Source organism: Tympanuchus pallidicinctus, unplaced genomic scaffold (assembly GCF_026119805.1).
Source record: "Tympanuchus pallidicinctus isolate F22 unplaced genomic scaffold, pur_lepc_1.0 scaffold1, whole genome shotgun sequence".
Lineage (NCBI taxonomy): Eukaryota > Metazoa > Chordata > Aves > Galliformes > Phasianidae > Tympanuchus > Tympanuchus pallidicinctus.
Window position 1 is genome coordinate 52,577,429 of NW_026294618.1, and position 17,964 is coordinate 52,595,392.

Consider the following 17,964-nt stretch of genomic DNA (forward strand, 5'->3'; position numbering starts at 1 on the left):
CACAGATGTGTTTCTGGAACAGGAATTTACATCTGGCTGACTGGATATTAGGAAGAATTTCTTTTCTAGTCTTTTCCAGTCTTAATGATTCCATGATTCTACTCTGCAGATGAGACTGCCTGGAGTATAAAATAGTTGCATGCATTCTAAAAAAAAAAAAAAATAAAAAAATAATAAAAAAAAAAAAGTTAGCTTTTTAGTGCAAATGCATTACATCTATCCAGATAAATGAAAATGTTATAAGGATCACAGGATGAATTTACTAATGCAAATACGGCAGTGAAGTCTTTGTCCATTGGATGTGCCTAAGCAAACTTTGGAAAACTTCTGAATAATCAGAATAAACTTCTTTGAGCAAGAGAGAGCTATGCAACTGGGCCATCTATAGCTGGAGTAAGGGCTGGATGTGGCGGTGCACATAGGTGGCTCAGAGAAAAAAAATGGCTTTTGCTCATTTCAGAGCAATCCAGGTAACAGTTTTTTCTCAAAGACATTCTTCCTGTAAAGTGTTGGAAAACTGCATGTTCATTCTGTTTATTCAGAGAGCAGCTCATCATTTACAAATAGTGGTATAAAATGAAAGCTAAATATAGGTCAAATATCTTCCTGTACATATCAGTAAAATGCACATCTTATGCAGACCACACAGGAGCATCACCTAAGGGTCAATTACCACACACAGGGAAGCCCAAGCACTTCACATGGCTCCTGATGTGAGGGGCATCCCAGGCTTTGAGTGCTTTGGCTGTGACTAGCAAATACATCAGTAGGGAATAGTTGCCTTGGCTGCCCCAAAGATCAGCAATGGGTGCTTCCCTGCAGCTTCCCTTGGGTTTCTAGGACATTTCTCTTAGTCCTTTGGGACTATGCATGACTAATTCCCAGTGGATCCCACAGCTGCACTGCCGAGCTCAGGCACTGCACAAGCATCAGCACTAAAGATCCCTGTGCTGGATGTAGCCTTTAAACAGCTAGACAGCATGCAGAGCAGCAAGCAGCTGAGCCATCCCAACTGACAGGCCTCATCAATGCCACCATTTTTATTAGGCTAGGCTTGAAGAGTGTTTAGACATTTGTTATTAAGAAATTAAACCTTAGAGATTAATGTGAAAACATAGTAAAGACATAATCTTGGGAGAAATAAATAAGATATTTGAGTTTAAGAAAGAACACATTAACATTAGAAGCAGCTCATTATATTCTCTAGGAATTTAGTCAAGAATTGCATGAGTAATCCTGTGTTTACATACTTGGTCTAGTGTTAGATATTTTCCAATAAATTGCCAGTAGGAACAAGCCTTCCCAGCTTTGCAGCAATGAAACATAGCAGATGGAGAACGTATCTTCCTCTGCCTGTTATTCCAGTAGTGACACAAGAAATAAACAAAATCCTGTGCGCAGACCGCAGAAGGGTTAAAGAGATGCTGAAATAAAGTAAAAAAGAAACTGTCAAGTCCTCAATAACCTGCAAGGAACTCATCTATCCAGTATTCAATTCATTCTAGATGAAAAGATACATTGTAATTACATAGCAGCCTTACACATTTCCAAACAGGTATCTTCCTGCCCTCTTCCTCCAGCATCCATCATAAACCTCTATAAACTCTTCAGACTTATCCTGCGGAAATTTTCCAACTGAAGTGCAATCTATTCAGCTAAATGTCTGTTAACCTGACAGCTCCTTCCAATTAGTCCTTCCTATTTAAACACATGCCTTGTCTGCTACCGCAGGAACATTCAATTAAGATGAAGAAAAAAAGTGCAGTAGACAAGTTTGACACTAATATAAATAAATGAGTGTATTTTCTTCATGCGCAAAGATATCACAGTTCAGATTTCTATTGAGCTTTCACCTCAAGGGGATTTAAGTACAGAAATCTTGCACAATGCCTGTTTAGAGTAAGCAAAGGAAGAGTGGCACTAAGAAAAAGCAAAAATATCTTCAAACACCATGCAAATTCATGCAGATCAGTAGGATAATGAAATTAAGAGTGATTTAAATGCCACTCTAACTGCATTTCTTATACTGATACTGGTGTAAAAATAGACAACTAATTTGATAACATTCTTCCTCAGAAACACAAAGCTACAAGTGGTCTTCTGCAAAGTCAGAGATGTAGCCTGCTCTCCTTCCTTCCCAGGAGCACTTTGCATCACCAGTCCAGGTCTTTGCAAAATGATGAAATGACTTTTGTACATGAAGATCAATTAAAATAGATTCTTCTTGGCCATTTAGCATGAGTACTGCTGTCTTTCATTTCTCTCCATCCCAGTCACTCACTCTTTTCTAAAGGCATCAGCCAACTTCTCTCTCAGGCAGCCCAAGAGACAACCCAGTCACTCTGAACCTGCAGCAGTTTGCCCTCAGATAGCATTTGGATAGTCACAGAATCATAGAATTGTAGGGGTTGGAAGGGACCTGGAGAGATCACTGAGTTCAACTCCCTTGCTACAGCAGGTACCCTACAATCACCACCTCCATTTAAGATCTGGGAGAGGGCTTCTCTCAGTGGAAACTTATTTTTCGTTTAGTGAAATGATACAGTTGAGAGAAAAAAACCACATTTTTCTCGCAACCTTTAAGATGTCTAAAATCTGAGACACTGTGCCAAAGCACATAGAAATGTTATAAACCATACTTCTTTGTATGATAGACTGTCTGTAAGATTGTTTAATATTGCCATGATTTGTGTGTTAAAAATGCTTAGATTTCCTCTGCTGAAGTTTTGCTTCCCAGTGCAAAGCATTTGCTCCTCATCAAGAGCCATGGTTTACTAGCACGGAGTTCATCAGCAGAGGGGCCAGTTCCTCCAGCAGCACTAATTATAACCATTTCCAAGAAGGCTGGTTGTGGTTCCTGTTAATTAGGACCCAGTCCATGACAGATGCTCACAGATGTTCCTCAGGGATGAGACTTGTAACATAAATCATTATTCCTGTGATAGCAACGGGTGGCTGCGTGGACCTTAGCCCAGTAAACCACACTTCTACTTGAAGATCATCAGGAATATCCAGAACATTACAAGGTGGCCAGGTACTTCCACACTTTGCCATAAGAAGGCATGAATGGGACAGGAAAATACTGCCCATATGCAAGTGAAAGAAAATATCCTATTTTCTGTATATGTTACTGTATCCTAACCTAACATGCCAAAAGAAATTGAAGATACTAAGTCATGGATATATAGGCATCAGAAATAAGCATTTTAATAGTTTCAGAGCAAATCATGTGCATTCTGATTTAAATCAAGCTTTGGCCTGCTTTTTATAAACAAGCACACTGGTTGTGCTTTTTTGCCATATGCTTACTTAGCTAATTACATCAAAATCTACTTAAGCATTTATAAGGAAATGGACTGTGGACTGTTGAGCATCATGATAACACATAAAGCAAGATTTAAACTCTGTTCTGTTTATCCAGGCAAGTAACAGAAAACATCTTGAAAATGCCAAAGTCAGAATAAAATTTAATTGGCGCAAGAAAAAAATGCAGAAAAACCAGGGGCAAAGTGAGGTTCGTGAGCTCTCTATGAACTGAAATATGCTAACACAGTGTTTGGAAGAGTTTCCAACACATAAAAAAGGCAAAAATAATGACAAACAACTGCCCTTGAGTGTTAGGAAGCAAAAAAAGAATACCTGTATTCAGGGCTGCAATTCATGTCCTGAGTAATCTGCCTGGCTTTCAGCAAACATGGGAATTCAGCCAAGGAAATACATTTGACCTTCCTGTTAAGCCTGCAGATAATCTGATTTTCAGCCGGGTTTTGGCTCCCAACACACCTTAAGCTTTGGTGGTGCTTGAATAGCTGTTGTCCCTTCCCAACATCAAGGCCAGGAGATGAAAAGCTGAAGAAAAACACAATTTCCAGCTGTGACACAAACAGTTTGGTAGCACACATTAGCCGATATTAGGGAGGAAATTTTAACTCAGTCATTTACAACCATGAGAAAGTGCTGCTTGCCTCCTGTACTAGCCTTGACAAACAGACATGGGGCCTCTTAGTACATGAAAGTCATTGAAACCCTGAAGCGTGTTCAGCGAAGGGCAAAAGAAACTGGTGAGGGATCTGGAGCACAAGTGTTATGGGGAGCAGCTGAGGGAGCTGGGATTGTTTAGTCTGGAGGAGGATGCTGAGGGGTGGCCTTATTGATCTCTATAACTACCTGAAAGGAGGCTGTGGCGAAGCGCACATTGCCCTCTTCTCCCAGGTAATAGTGATAGGATGAGTGAGAATGGCCTTAATTTTCACCAGGGGAGATTCAGGTTGGATGTTAGGAAGATTGAGAAGTAGACAAATCAGCCTATCTCACAATTCACACAGAATTTTTACCTAGGGTAGTAGAAGAAAGAAGGGGTTTCTTTTGGCTTACTGTGCTTGCTTGAACAGCTCTCCCAACATAGTCACACCTGTGTATGCATGAAGTTGCACCGGATGCATTTTATAGAAAACCTAAACTCTCACATTTGTGCTTTTTTTCTAGCTGAGCTTTGCTGTCCAGGCACCTGCACATATAGAAGCAGCTTAAATTGCATTTTTCTTCATGTCATTTAAATAGTTCAGGAACTCTGAACAAAGAGACCGAATATTAAGTAATTTAAAGGTTTCTCAAGAATCCCTGAGAGAGAATCACAGGATACTGCTTGCAATTGAAGTGGAACTGGCTCTTCTCCTTTGTCAAACTCAGAGGACGTAGCATGCGAGAACAAAACAACATAACAACACTTTCCTTGAAAATGTTCTTCTTTCCGTCCACATGTACAAACAGGAAGACCACGTCTTGTATTATAAAATGTTTTTCCATACTTCTCCTTCTATACTACTCACATATGAGACACTCCATGTTGTAGAGGTTTCTATAGCAACAAAATATATTTTTTTTTTTTTTACAATAGTAGCTGTTCTTTCCCCAGGTATATCAGCAGGTCATAGTTTAGCCTTTGAAATTAAGCTTCTTGTCTTTATGGAGCTGCATATCCAGAGTGTGAAACTGTATTTTCCACTTAGTTTTCATGAGTAAATAATGATGCCTTGACTCCAATTAGCAAACAGAGAAATCAGTACAGGAATTTTAGTCGCAGAGAGCAAATTACTGTGTCTGAGTGCTTCATAAGATTTGAAGTATGCATCCACATATGCCTTTCCTACCCTTAGGAATTTATTACTCTCATTTCACAGCAGACAGGGAGAAGCACATAGAGGGTAAGTGCCCTGCTACAATCATACAAAAGGGCTGCGGCTGAGTGGACCGTGAGATGAAGTGGTGCAATCATGAGGCTTTTGCCCTCTCTGCCATACCATTTTTGTAAACATCACTGAGGTGGAAAGGATTGTTTGTGTTCATCTTGATCCAAACTATGCTGAAGTTCAAATGAACTTCCTTTCCTCCTCCTTCACGTCATTGCCCCTTTAGCACCCAGGGCCTCAATCCTAAGCATCAAGTTTTTTTCTTCAACATTCATTTTAGACAGTCCCATCAATGCAATCCCATCCTCATCTCTGCTGTCATCACAGCTTAGTTCTTTATTCTTTCATACTTCCTCAGACTCACTTCTCCAGTCAAGTTTGTTTTCTTTCCATTTCCACCTTCCAAAGATTTTCTGAGCAATTTCTTTCGCTAAGATTTTACTAACCAGCAAGGCTTTTTTCCATCTTTCACCTCAAATTGTTATTTTGTCCTGATTCACACAGTCTCCTTTTAGGACAAAGAGCATTTCAAGTTGCATTTGATAACAGCAACACACGTTTATGCCACTGGAACAATGCAAAAGCATATAGGATACAAATACCATCATTCTTGTTTGGGAGGATGAGTTAAGAAGACAGTAATCTCACAACTCAAAAAGACTATTCTTCTTCTTCCATTAATTTATTGTGCATTTGGGCTATTATTCAAACTAAGATTTTTGCTTGTAAAATAATGCATTCTTTCTATCAAATCAATCCCTAGGAAGCAAGTGGCCCAATTTACGTTTGTTCTACAGTGCTGGCTTTCCAGAGCCTGGAAAAAGATAGAGACTAGGCCCAATATCTAACATGAAATGCAAGCAAAGCTGGTCCAGCAGGGAAGAGGAAGGTGTCCCCAGCCTGAGAACAGTGGCAAATTAATTGTCCTGGAGAATATCCTACAGAAGGCACAACTCTGCTAGGCTCTACTTAGCCTAGTCCAGAGAACTGAAGCCACTATCTTGCTCCAGTTTTAACTGGCTCCTCTGTTTAAACGTACCTTTTCCCAAGCTGTGTAAAATGAGCAGAGGGGGCTTCAAGGTGACCTGCTTTGTACCATGCGGATTGTCTGGTTTTGAACAGTACCTCTCCAGGTTACAGTCTTCCAGCTGTGAAGAATATGGGTCTTAGTGAAGTGCTTTTTTGGCCTCCCAGAGACCTTACTGTGGTACTGTGGTCTCAGCAATACTGTGACTTCTTTTTTCCAGCGAAATTGTCACATCAAGGCACCAAGCAGACTCAGGCCAGTCACTGAATTTCAATACTCCTTGTCTTCCCTAAAAACCACAGCAAGATCAACCAAACACCCAGGAGAGGCAGGACAGATCTTGAAGTACGTGGATTCTATTTTATGGGCTATCAGAGCAGTTACTTTCACATTAACACTTTCACCGTGAATAACCACTCTAATTTAACTTGGTTGCTCTTCTGTAATTCAATGAGAGATCAGTTACTCAGCAGAACAAGGCACTGGAGCAGCAAGTAAATAAAGCAGACAGGTTCTGCTTCTGTCACGTTACTTCTGTTTTGTCAAGCTGAATATGTCACTAGGGAGCAAGGATTACTTTAATTACCAACTGCTTTAATTTCAAATAGTTATGGAAAATTGTGGATCACGTTAATTTACTTTGGCAGCATGACAATGGGATTGCTTGCAACACTTGCTGGTGGCACTGGGAGGATGGTGGGGGAGGGAGGGAGGTGGAAGGAAGGCATTTTCACGCATTTCAGTTTCAGAGGGGGTGTCGCCATTCAAAAGAAAGTACGTGACAGCTTTCAAAATGCTGTTAAGCTGGAAATGAGATGCATTTGCTGAGGTAGTCTATCAGAATTTCTACACTAACTATAAGCAATCCAGAAATGTTCATTATCTTCCATTTCATCAGTTTGAAACTGAAGCAGCTGGTGGGAAAGGTTTGTTACTTTGACTTCTGCCTTTCCATATATCATTTTGACTTTTCAAAAGTCTCTGTGGCTTAACTTGGAAAGCATGTCCAGCCCTAACCCAGACACCTGGGAATACGATGGAGAGGTATAACTAGAAATGCAGTGATTATAGTCCTGTTAAGACTTCAGAGTTTGATACCCTCCCCAAGACAAGATATTGAGTCTGGATGTGACCCAGTACACCATGCACCATGCTGTGCTACATATCTGTCTTTCCCTCCATCTCTCTTTTAAGATCAGGGAAACTTGTAAACACAAATAGTTTTAAGCACCTTTTCTTTGGTAGCAGAACTTCGTGCCTCCTGTGTACTCTTTGCTGCCTAAAGTTAAACACTAATTGTTTCATCTCCACCATATTGAAAAACAAAATAAATTACAGTTTTGATTTTTAAAAAAAATTTAAGCTCCACAGTTCTCAGCAATCCAATCTCTAGTTCAGACTTACGGGCAGCTGAATCAGCTCAAGGGGGAAATCTATGAAGAAATGATGGAGGATCAAAAATTCTTAACTGCATTTCTGTACTCAAGATAATGCATGAAGAGCTGCATCATACCCACAAAATGCAAGTAGTATCACTTGAGATTACAGAGTTTTCATTGCCTTTTTTGATTGACACAAGTAATATTTATCTAGGCTAAAAAACTCAAACAAGTCACTAATAAGGGAGTTTCTTATATTTTGGACCTTAAAGAGATAATATAAGTGCAAATTTCACCCTTATACTTCCTTTGAGTTAATGGATATTTCCAACTAATTCAAACATACACTGAAATTCCTGGTGATTGAGGGAATATCAACCATGGGAATATATGAAGTCTTGTGTTAATAGCTGTCCTAGGACTTTTGTCACGACACCTCAGATAAGATTAGGACACTGACAGCCCTATCCCTCTACCTGTGTAACAGAAGCACCCTTCTGCTCACCCAGAGTTCAGTAGGATCTAGAAAAGACACTACTGTCTCCAATTCAGACCTCAAAAACAATGAGTTACACAAGTGGTAAAAGGAATCACCAGTATCATTAGCTGGGATCAAGGTTACCCTGATCACAGGGTGGGCAAACAATGCTCCTGAGTGCTGCAGTGAAACAGGACAAAAAGAGGAAGACACAGGACTTTCTTTTAGGGTAACAAGGTCAGCCTTTACACTCAATTCAAGTAAGCTTGCCTTATTCTTCCAGTTTCTTTTCTAGATGCCTGCATATCATTTTCACTTTCTTCAGAGGATTACATGTCTTGGGGACAATAGCTGAGTTTGCTGAGTGAACACAGAGCAGTTAGAGCAGTGGTGTAGACAGCCTCCCACTGCAAAGAAGGGGACAGCTTGCAAGCTGCCCCACTGCCAACTCTGATGCAACCTGAGTGAAGCCATGGTGGTTTCAGTGCTTCGGCAGATGGTATGTAGTTGGTTGTGCATTCCTAGTCCTTTCCTTAGGGAGAGGAAAAGTATTATGTGAAATCTCTGGAAGGAATAGGGGTGATTCTCCTCTGAGAGGCAATCAAGCTGCATAGAGAAAGACCTGAGAGTGCCATAGAGGTGGGAACAGCAAGGCAGTGGAAGGGGAGACTTTAGCAAAGAAGTCGCTGACAAGGAGCAGAGTTGAGAGGTCACCTTAGAGGTCATGGAGATCACCTTCCTATGGACCTAGAAGAATATATAGAGTTTACTGCAACACAAAAACCTACTGAGTTGGCTGAAATCAAATAAGGGGTCAGCCCTCCAAAAGGCAAAGAGGCTATGAATCTTTTATTTCGGTTACCTCTTCCCCAGTCAAGAGAATATTCTATAAAATGTTAACAGTCATGCCTTGTTTTCTAATAGCATGTGGCTTTTTAAAGTTTGAAACCCTATTGGCCTTTTAGGGATGCTCACAGCACAGTGCAAATTCCTATATAGCGTGCTGGCCAACTGCTCCCTGATCTGCTCAAAACTGAACCCTTCAAGTGAATTGTGTTGTTAATATACATTGAATGCTGGCTTCACAGCATCTGAGTGCTTCAGTAAGGCAGAGCCTCCTGCCTCCCTGAGAGGGGGCACTTCATAGGATGATCCCTGGATACCAGATCAGCACAGCAGGGACTGCAAGGGGTACCGCCTTTGTGAGGACCAGGTCTACCTGTGCTCTGTTTGTCCCCGGAAAGGAGTTGAAGCAATGGTGTGCCTCTTACACTCTTGCTGCCAGCTGGCCCTGTTTTAGTACAGAGACCATTGCATTTTTAAAGTGTACCAAAAAAAAAAAAAAAAAAAAAAAAAAAAAAAAAAAAAAAAAGGCGTTTTATCTCATAATGCCTTCAAAACTTTTCATTTCTGAATGGGCACTATGGCATTTACATCAGCTCCACTGTTATGGAAAAGTTTGCCTGTTGGCTGGTTTCTTTTTTCTAGTTTTTAAACTGCTACTGTAAGGACAAAGATCATGTTTGGTTTTCATGGTTTTTGTTTGTTTGTTTTGAAAGCAGAAATAAATATAAGATCAGGAGTATCTTAGAAGTGATAAAAAAATGCATTTCAGAAAACACATTTACATTTCAAGGTACCACTCTGTAGAGGAAAAGTTACCCTGAGATTTCAAAACCAGAGGCCATGTGAGTTTAATAATAGCAAGTGACAGAAGCACAAGCCATAGGTATCTTAATATTTTCTGTTTAGTTTCTGAAACAGCTTTCAAGTCTGGCTACTCCTTTATTTCAATTCCTCAGGATAGCTTTGGCAGTCATGAATGTAAACTGAACTCTAAATTCCAAGGAAACTAGTTGGAATTGGTAACCTAAAACAGTACTCTCGCTACATACAAGAGTAGTTTGGCAGGAAATGTTATGTCTCATACTCTATTCTCTACATGTGTTATTCTCTACATCTATTGTCTTCTGAAGATTTTTCAAGATTATGTCAACCAGAAACACATCTCTAGAAAGCAATTATCTTTTAATAAGCACTGCAATATCTAAGCAATGTTCATTTTACATCTTTTTTTACCCGAGCATCCAGATGCTCTTGCAAATAACAGCCCTAGAAATAATTCAATTTCAAGGATGCCTTTTTATACTGATTGCCAGATACCACAGGGAAAACTGGATAACAAACAGGCTAAACAGCTGCGTGTATTTAATCCAAGAGCAGCTTTTTTTAGCACTGCTTTATGCTAATTTAATAATACATTATAAAAGCTAGCTTAGAAGGTTGACATCTCAGTATTGTCAAGTAGCCACACTTGTACTGAGATCTCTTGAAAATAAGTCAGCAGCTTGAAACACAAACCTGTACTGTGCACTGTGTCCCCAGCATCATCTGCTAAGATGAACAGCAGCTGTAAGAGCACTGCACTGGCCTAATGGGACAGCCCCCTCAGGCAGCTGGCTGGCAACAGGAGCTTCTCCATCCCTGGCTGTGCTTGTCCCCATCTTGGAGACTGTGGCTTGGCACCATACATTCAAACTGTTCGTTCAGCCCTTCTTGTTTAGTCAACATACAGCTCTACAGACATAGGTCCAGTTCAGAACAGTTTCTGTGACACAAAGCTGTGGTGGTGTTCTCTCTCTGCCCCAAGCTTCCGCCTTCAGCCTGGCTGTTATTCCCAAGGCCTTGGGTACAGACAGATAGTGACATCCCAAAGACCTTGCTCAGGACTTTCACAATATTGTCTCAAACTCAGTGCTCAAGGAACTGATAGCAGACACTCAGTTCAAGAGGTGCCAATTGAGCCCATGCTTAAATACTGTATCAGCTAATCATCTTATCCAATGAACAGTGACTAGCTAAGAGCTGTCTGCTGTACGGTAGCTGGCTACAAGACAGGTTCTCCTCTTGAGGAGGACATCTCTTGATGTTACACCTGCACCAAAATTCTCATACATCTTGGTGTCAGGATGCCTTGCTGATACAGATTCTTAGCTGACATAGTTTTAAGCTTTGTTAAGATTCAGTCGAAGATTGACTGTGCAAATGTAATTCCTCAGACATATAAGAATTCATCAAGTTTGGGACTAGGAGTGAATTCAGCTGCACCTACGTTGCTTACAGCTCTGTGGTTCACGGAGTTTAGAAAGCAAGGGGGTCCAACTGAACCTTATGATTCAATAGGAAGGTGTCCTGGATTAGTGCACTTATGCTGTAAATAATGAAACGCCCATTACCATTTTGAATCTTAAACTGCTGTCGTACTCATGACTAAGCTTTGCTAATGAATTATATCAATATATTCCTGCTTCTCTCTTACAAGTAAAGCGTATAGTATAGTTGAATCCATGCGACAAAAGCCCAGCAAGAGAGATCCTCTCTGGAAAAGCCCCCTTCCCAGGTATCAGTAGCATCACCTCCCGATTCAGAATAGATTTGGTATTTGAGACTTGCTTTGAGACTATATTTCATCACATATTCATAGTAAACTGCCTGACTCACCTCAGCACTAAAACGCCCATGTGCTAATGCTACTCTGAGAATTCATTTAAGGAATAAGAGCAATTCTAAAGCTTTCTAAATAGCCCTGGACATTATGGCCTGTTTGCCCAGAAGTACCTAAAGAAAATCTGATCAATGCAATGAAACAGTATTTCTTATCCCCTAAATACTGATAAACCACATAAACCCCTGAAGTCACAATACCAACAGCACATTTCAAAGCATTTCATGCATTCTTATGCATGGTGAAATTTGGTGAGAGCATAGATACTTTGGAAATGTGTACTGGGGCGATAGCCAGCAGCAGCTTTGTAAAGATAGGGCACTACATTATTCATGGAAAAAGTTATTCTCACCAATTCAAGTGTCCATAGCTATTTTTGGCACTCAGTAGTGGCATCAGCACAATAAATTTCCTGTTTGCAGCTTTCAGAACACAGTATGAGACCCATTTCTTCCCTAAGACAGTACCCTAATGGATCTGTAAGGTCATGCAGACTTCTCTTGAGTTCTGATCCTTTCTAAGCAGGAGCCTTTGAAAGAGAACAGAATTATTCACGTTACCCTCGCACACGCTCTGCTGTACAGTGCCTCTGGCTCATACAGAGATTTGCAGAGTGAGCCACACCATCTTCTGCAGCAAATATGCCCAGATCCCCTGTCCTCATGCACAGAGCTTAACTATCTCCTGTAGAGAAATGTATCTTAAAAGCTGAGAACCAAAGTGAAATGAGTGGGTAAATTAAGAGCAGTTTTCCTCCACACAAGAAAATCCATGGAAGGGGATACTACAGAATTTCCAGTAGTCCAGCAACCTTGGAAGGAGTGGGGGATGTCATCATTTGCATGGAATCAGACAACATTTGTTGTACTTATCCTATGGTGTTTGGGGCCATCTGAATTCCAGGAAGCCAAACGACCAACTTGTGTGGGAGTAGGATGAGCAAATCCAATGAAAAATGAGAGAGATCTATGAATTGTCAGTCTAGAGACAAGCAAAAGTTTTGGGAATGTCCTTTGTTCAGCCCTGTATTTTTTCAGTGCAGTTAGCAGACTAGGAACAATAAGCATCACTCTGACTCTTGTTTCATGATAGTATTTCAGTGGTTCTTTAAATTGGAATTGCCTTTCACATAATTATTCTGCCTTTTTGTCAGCCTATGCTTCTAATACTGATTCAAATTAAAAAAAAAAATCAAATGGAAATTGATTCAGCATTTAATGAGAAATTATTGCTGCAAGTACAAATGCAATAAACTATTCATAGTAATAAATATAGTTTTAAAGGCTTTACCACATGATCTTGGCAAGGCATGTGATTTCAAGGACTAACTTTCCAAGCAGTTCAATTGTCAACCATTGACTCAGAGGATGGAGGAAGGATTTCGTCTCTTGGGTAGGGAAACCTCATAGAACCAGTTAGATCTCCTGTTAGAAGCAGACTATTTTCTTCTAATTGCAGATTTTTTAGTAGAGCAGATCTCTGCAGGTCCATGATTTATGTTGAGATGATGAGCTTCAGCTCATTGCAGTCATGAAAAAATTAAAGGGATTATTCACTGATTCAGGAAGCATCCATCTAATAGCTGCTTATTAAACCAAATGAATCTCTTTTATAGGACAAACGTTAGTCCTTGACCCCTTAATTATGTGTGAATAACCCTGCTTACTCTTCAGGAGATGTACCAAAAGAATGAGCTATCCTAAGCATAATGGCTAACATCAGTCTAAGGCAAAGAATTAAGCACCAAGAACATTGTTTCTTTCTTCACATGTAAAAAATGGAAAAGTGACAGGTGAGAAAGTTAAATAATGATATAACAGGCTTGCGTTTCCTTTTAAAGGTATCTATAAACAATATATTATAAATGTCCATGACAAATTTTTTTTTATTCATTAAACTCTACCTATTATTACAGTAATTCATGGAGTCTCAAATACTGGCCGAGAGTATTTAATACCCTGCAAGTCTTTAACAGCTCATCCCAGAAATCTAACTACACATGACGTAAGGTAATTCGAAGGCAAACAAAGGAGACTTTGTCAAAGTACAGAAACAGTGAGGAAGTGTTAGAAAGGCATGGTGAGGACAAAGGTACGAGACTTCATCATTTAAGTTTTGATGTTAGTTACAAGGCTAATATCCAGCACTGCAATGACAAAGAGCAATTGTATGGATAAAGAGAACGAATGCTATTTTCACAACAGTTACAGCACACATCATTCCTAGCTCTTCAAATGCCTTCTGGAGGAAAGTTCCTATTTTCTACTTATAGAAACTGTACCTGATGACAGCACTTTCCCTAAGACCAGCTTGCAGCAGAACTGGAAGGACAAAAAAGAATCTCAGAATCTCACGTATCCAGGGAGTCCACAAAGTCTTCCACTAGCTATCACGTTAAATGATGAAAAAGGCAAAATACTTAAAAATGAAAAGAGCTACGAAAATTGGAGAAAGCCCTGAAGAAGATGGGAAAGTTTTGGGGCTCATTTTATCCAAAACCACAGAATGGTATCTGGTTCTCCTTGAAATACAACTACAACTGAAAGAAATGCTACTTTCAAACTTATCAATTCATCTGCTTATCTCACAACTGGCTTTTGCCCTTCATCTCGCCCCCTGGAAAAATGGTCTGCCTTGGAATTGCTTTCCAGAACTTGGCATGGCATTTCTGATGTTTAAGAAGAGAGTTGAGGATGTTTTGAATGAAGGTTGGGAAGCTGAGCCAAAGCCTGCCAACAAGCCAGGAGTTTTTGCTTGTATAAGAAAAAACAAAAACCAGGTTTGGCAAATAATTGTGCCTAGTTGCTGCACCCTACAGCAGGATCTATTGCTAACACTGAACTGAAGCAGACTTTCATGAGATGAAATAACCTCCCCTTCCTCAAACTATTAGGCTGTCTTGGCCAGCAGCAGTCACTACTTCTCCAGAGCCAAGAAAGTAAAACTGCTAGCAAGAGAACCTGAACTAGCAAAGGACTTGAGAGTCTGGCTGGGATATCGTCTCCTGAATAATTGAATAAAGAGTCATACTGACACTATCTGCCTATGTTTTAAGACTAATATTTCAAATATTCCAAGAGACGAAGCTGAGGCTCAATTTCCTTACACTGTTTTCCCCTCTTTCCCTTTAACTCTTGCTCCATAAATAGATTCTATTTCTGGTCCTTATGTAATCCACAGTGAAAAGTACTCAAGAAGACAAATAGTAGTGAATGGGCAAGGGGCTAAGGAACGATTCTGGGCCAGGATTTTTTTCTGAATATTAGTGAACATCAGGTACATATTGGTCCTTTATTTTCGTATGTTACTGCCAAGCATCCCCTTGGTTTCCAAACAAATGCTTTCACATTTGTTCATAGTTTCTGGCACATATGCCAGGTCTACTTAAAGGGCTTCCCAGGTTTGTATTCCAGTTGTTGTAGTACAACAGATATTTTCCAGACAAACTTGTGCTATTCCTCTGTATAATCAATGAATATTAAGATCTTGTAATTACAAAATAAACAAGAGAGTTAGGCAAAGCAGATTATGATAACAAAAAGAGAATAGATAGAAAGTAGATAGAAAGCTTACCAGTATCCTAGGCCATACCCTAGGCTCACTTACAAAACTCCAGCAGAGTGGATTTCCCAAAGAAATCCTTTCCCACTGCCAGTCAGCTCTTAAATGGGTCTAGGAGAGACGGAGCCAGGCTCCACCTCTTCCAGCAGTACAGGTGAATTGCCTTCACCTGTGCTCCTATGGCTGACTCATTGCTCACCTCAGGTGATCAATCAGAGGTTCAGGCTGTGACTCAGCACTTCCCATACATCCTCTAACAATACAGTCATTACTTTTTAGTGTGGTGCACCCTTTGAAGCCTCAACTGTTCTTCCTGTAACCCAAACTGATGCATGTCAAAACTCAAAAAATATGAAATATGTAAAAGCTTCTAGCTACTCTGTCTGACTTCTGAAGAAAACCTGATTAAATCCTACCAGACACACACTTACTCTTAAGTTGCATTAATGGAAGCTTGGAGGCCACAGCCAAGAATAGGGAATGAGCACACAAACTCAGAAATGACTTGCAACATGGAGATTTTCAGCGGAACATCTACAGATTGTTCCTCATCTTCTCATAAGATCCTTGATGTTGCTCTCTGACATTCTTTAATCTGAGTTTTGGACAAACATTTGCAACCATTTAGAAATCAGCAATTATGATTAAAGCATGAGGAAGTGCCAGGACACCCCAGCAACAGCTTTTTCCTTACAGTAGGTAAGAACTGTGATAAATATTTCATTCCATTTGATTAATAATTTCTACATTTTTTTAAGAGACATACTGACTAATATATTGCCTTAGGTAACTGTAATGGTAACTTCCCTTAAATTTTCAGTCTAGTTTATAAGCATAAGGAAATGAAAGAGCAATGCAAGAAGCTATAGCCAGAATCGAACTAATGTATTTGTCAGACCATACTAGATGTCAATATCCAGAAATAGTCCTATACACATATGCACTGAAGTGAGAGGTTGTCAAAACAGAAAAGAAAATCTGGTTCTGCTGAATTCATAGATTTACGATATACTCAGCATAGCTCTTGAATAATTTCAGATCTGGAGCAGGTCCAGAGAAGGTCACAAAGTGAAAAAATGCTCAGAGGGCTGGAACATCTAAAGACAGATATTAGAAGGAACTTTTATACTCAGAGGGTGGTGAGGCACTGGCACGGGCTGCCCAGAGAAGCTGTGGATGCCACACCCTTGGAGGTGCTCAAGGCCAGGTTGGATGGGGCAGCCTGAGCTGGTGGGGGACAGCCCTGTCCATGGCAGAGGGTTGGGACTGTGTGGGCTTTAAGGTCCTTTTCAACCCAAGCATGGGATTTACTCTAGCTAAATAAATGCAGCTACTTTGGATTCCTTTGAACTTTGAACAAGGGCCAAACAGATTAAATTTTATCTGTATTGAATTTACAGGGGAAGATAAACTCTATTTCATTGCAGGAGATAGATAGTGGTTTTTAAATCTCACCAGCCATGAAAATAGTATAACAAACAAATCTTTTTTGGATGGAATGCAGGGAGGAAACATAAGGAAACAACTAACTCTAAATTATAAGCATTGAAGATTAAATTCTTACCATGGCCCAAATAGTGGATAATTCCCAGTTTTAATAAAAAAAGTACTGGCAGGAGCCCTTGTGAATACAATTTCCTAAACTTAGTTTAATAATATTCTGGAGAGCAAAGGCAACAACTTTTTAATCACTAGAAATACCACTTGAAAGCCTGTCAGTTTCCATAGTTAAAAATTTGAGATGCATTTAAATATAACATGCAGTAGAAAAGAATAATTTTTTGACATGCTTGGGCAGAGTAGAACTATTAATAAAATAGAAAGAATTCCTAAATGGGTACATAGTAATAAAAAAATGCCAGGAGCCTTAGCTCCTTAGCACCTTAGAAGTCTGGTTATTTTTCCCATAGTTAAAGTCCATGTTGTTCAGAGAATAGATTGGTCTGCTCTGTTGCCTAATTTACAAGTAAATAACATTTTATTTTTTTTTTCTTTTTCTTTTGTTTTCCCTTCCTCCCCCACTTCTACCCTTAAGGATAGTTGTCCTCACTCTTGGCTATGGATCAATTTGCATTGACATGATTAAGCAGTGTAGGTATAGTTTGGCACATAAACCTACATTTACAAAACAGTACCTGTGTATTGCTTGTGTAATACCTGTGGACAAAGCACCCATTTGGCCTAAGAGAAATTCTAAGATTAAGAAGCACTGCTTTTACCAGTGAAGATTCAGAATTGTAATAATTGTAATAATTAAAGACTATTGTAATGGACACACGGGGATTAATTAAAATTCCATGGGAGTTTTCATTCTTATGTACTGGCTTTTGTAACATATTCTAAGTGTATATTCACATGGGGCAGCTAAACATTATTCCTGATTCTGAAAAACAAACTGTGGAGCTGTGCTCTAACTTCCAAATGGTTATTATATGGACAAGTTGCCTCGCACCTAACCATTTCTATTACTGAAATTAATTCATAGTCAAAGGAGAATAAACATTTAGTCTCTCAGATTCTGAGTCAGGTCATGGCCCAAATGGCTGCAGCACCTCAATGTCAGTTTCATTCCAGATGTGGGAGAGGACAACTGACGTAGGCAGAAGTTTCTCCACTTGTTCTTCAGAACTCCAGCTTTTACTGCTTGCCCCTTGCCAGAACTCCTGAAGATTTTTATTCTACCTATATCCTATTCCATTTGTTACTGATGTACAGCACAGAAAAATTTAGGCCCAAACCATTTCAGGTTTTTGGAATTGAAGAAAGTGAAATTCAGGTCTTTGTAATGGGAAAATCTCAGTGATGCTGGCACTGAATAGTAGCAC

At 39.8% G+C, this 17,964-nt stretch overlaps 2 long non-coding RNA genes across 4 annotated transcripts in view; both read right to left on the bottom strand.

Annotated features, from left to right (window-relative positions):
- LOC128075092 (uncharacterized) overlaps positions 1 to 17,964 on the bottom strand; it is a 70,626-nt gene that overhangs the window by 34,129 nt on the left and 18,533 nt on the right. For 2 of the 3 annotated variants that reach the window (XR_008203647.1, XR_008203648.1), the window contains 2 exons: positions 1,251 to 1,424; positions 42 to 146 (listed from right to left, as the gene is read on the bottom strand). This is a non-coding gene — a long non-coding RNA (uncharacterized LOC128075092). The remainder of the gene's footprint in view (positions 1 to 41; positions 147 to 1,250; positions 1,425 to 17,964) is intronic. The other variant, XR_008203645.1, reaches the window with a different exon arrangement.
- LOC128075109 (uncharacterized) lies at positions 3,506 to 12,351 on the bottom strand. Its single transcript, XR_008203651.1, has 3 exons — positions 11,931 to 12,351; positions 6,229 to 6,337; positions 3,506 to 3,849 (listed from the first exon to the last, which is right to left on the bottom strand). It is a non-coding gene; the product is annotated as an uncharacterized LOC128075109 (long non-coding RNA).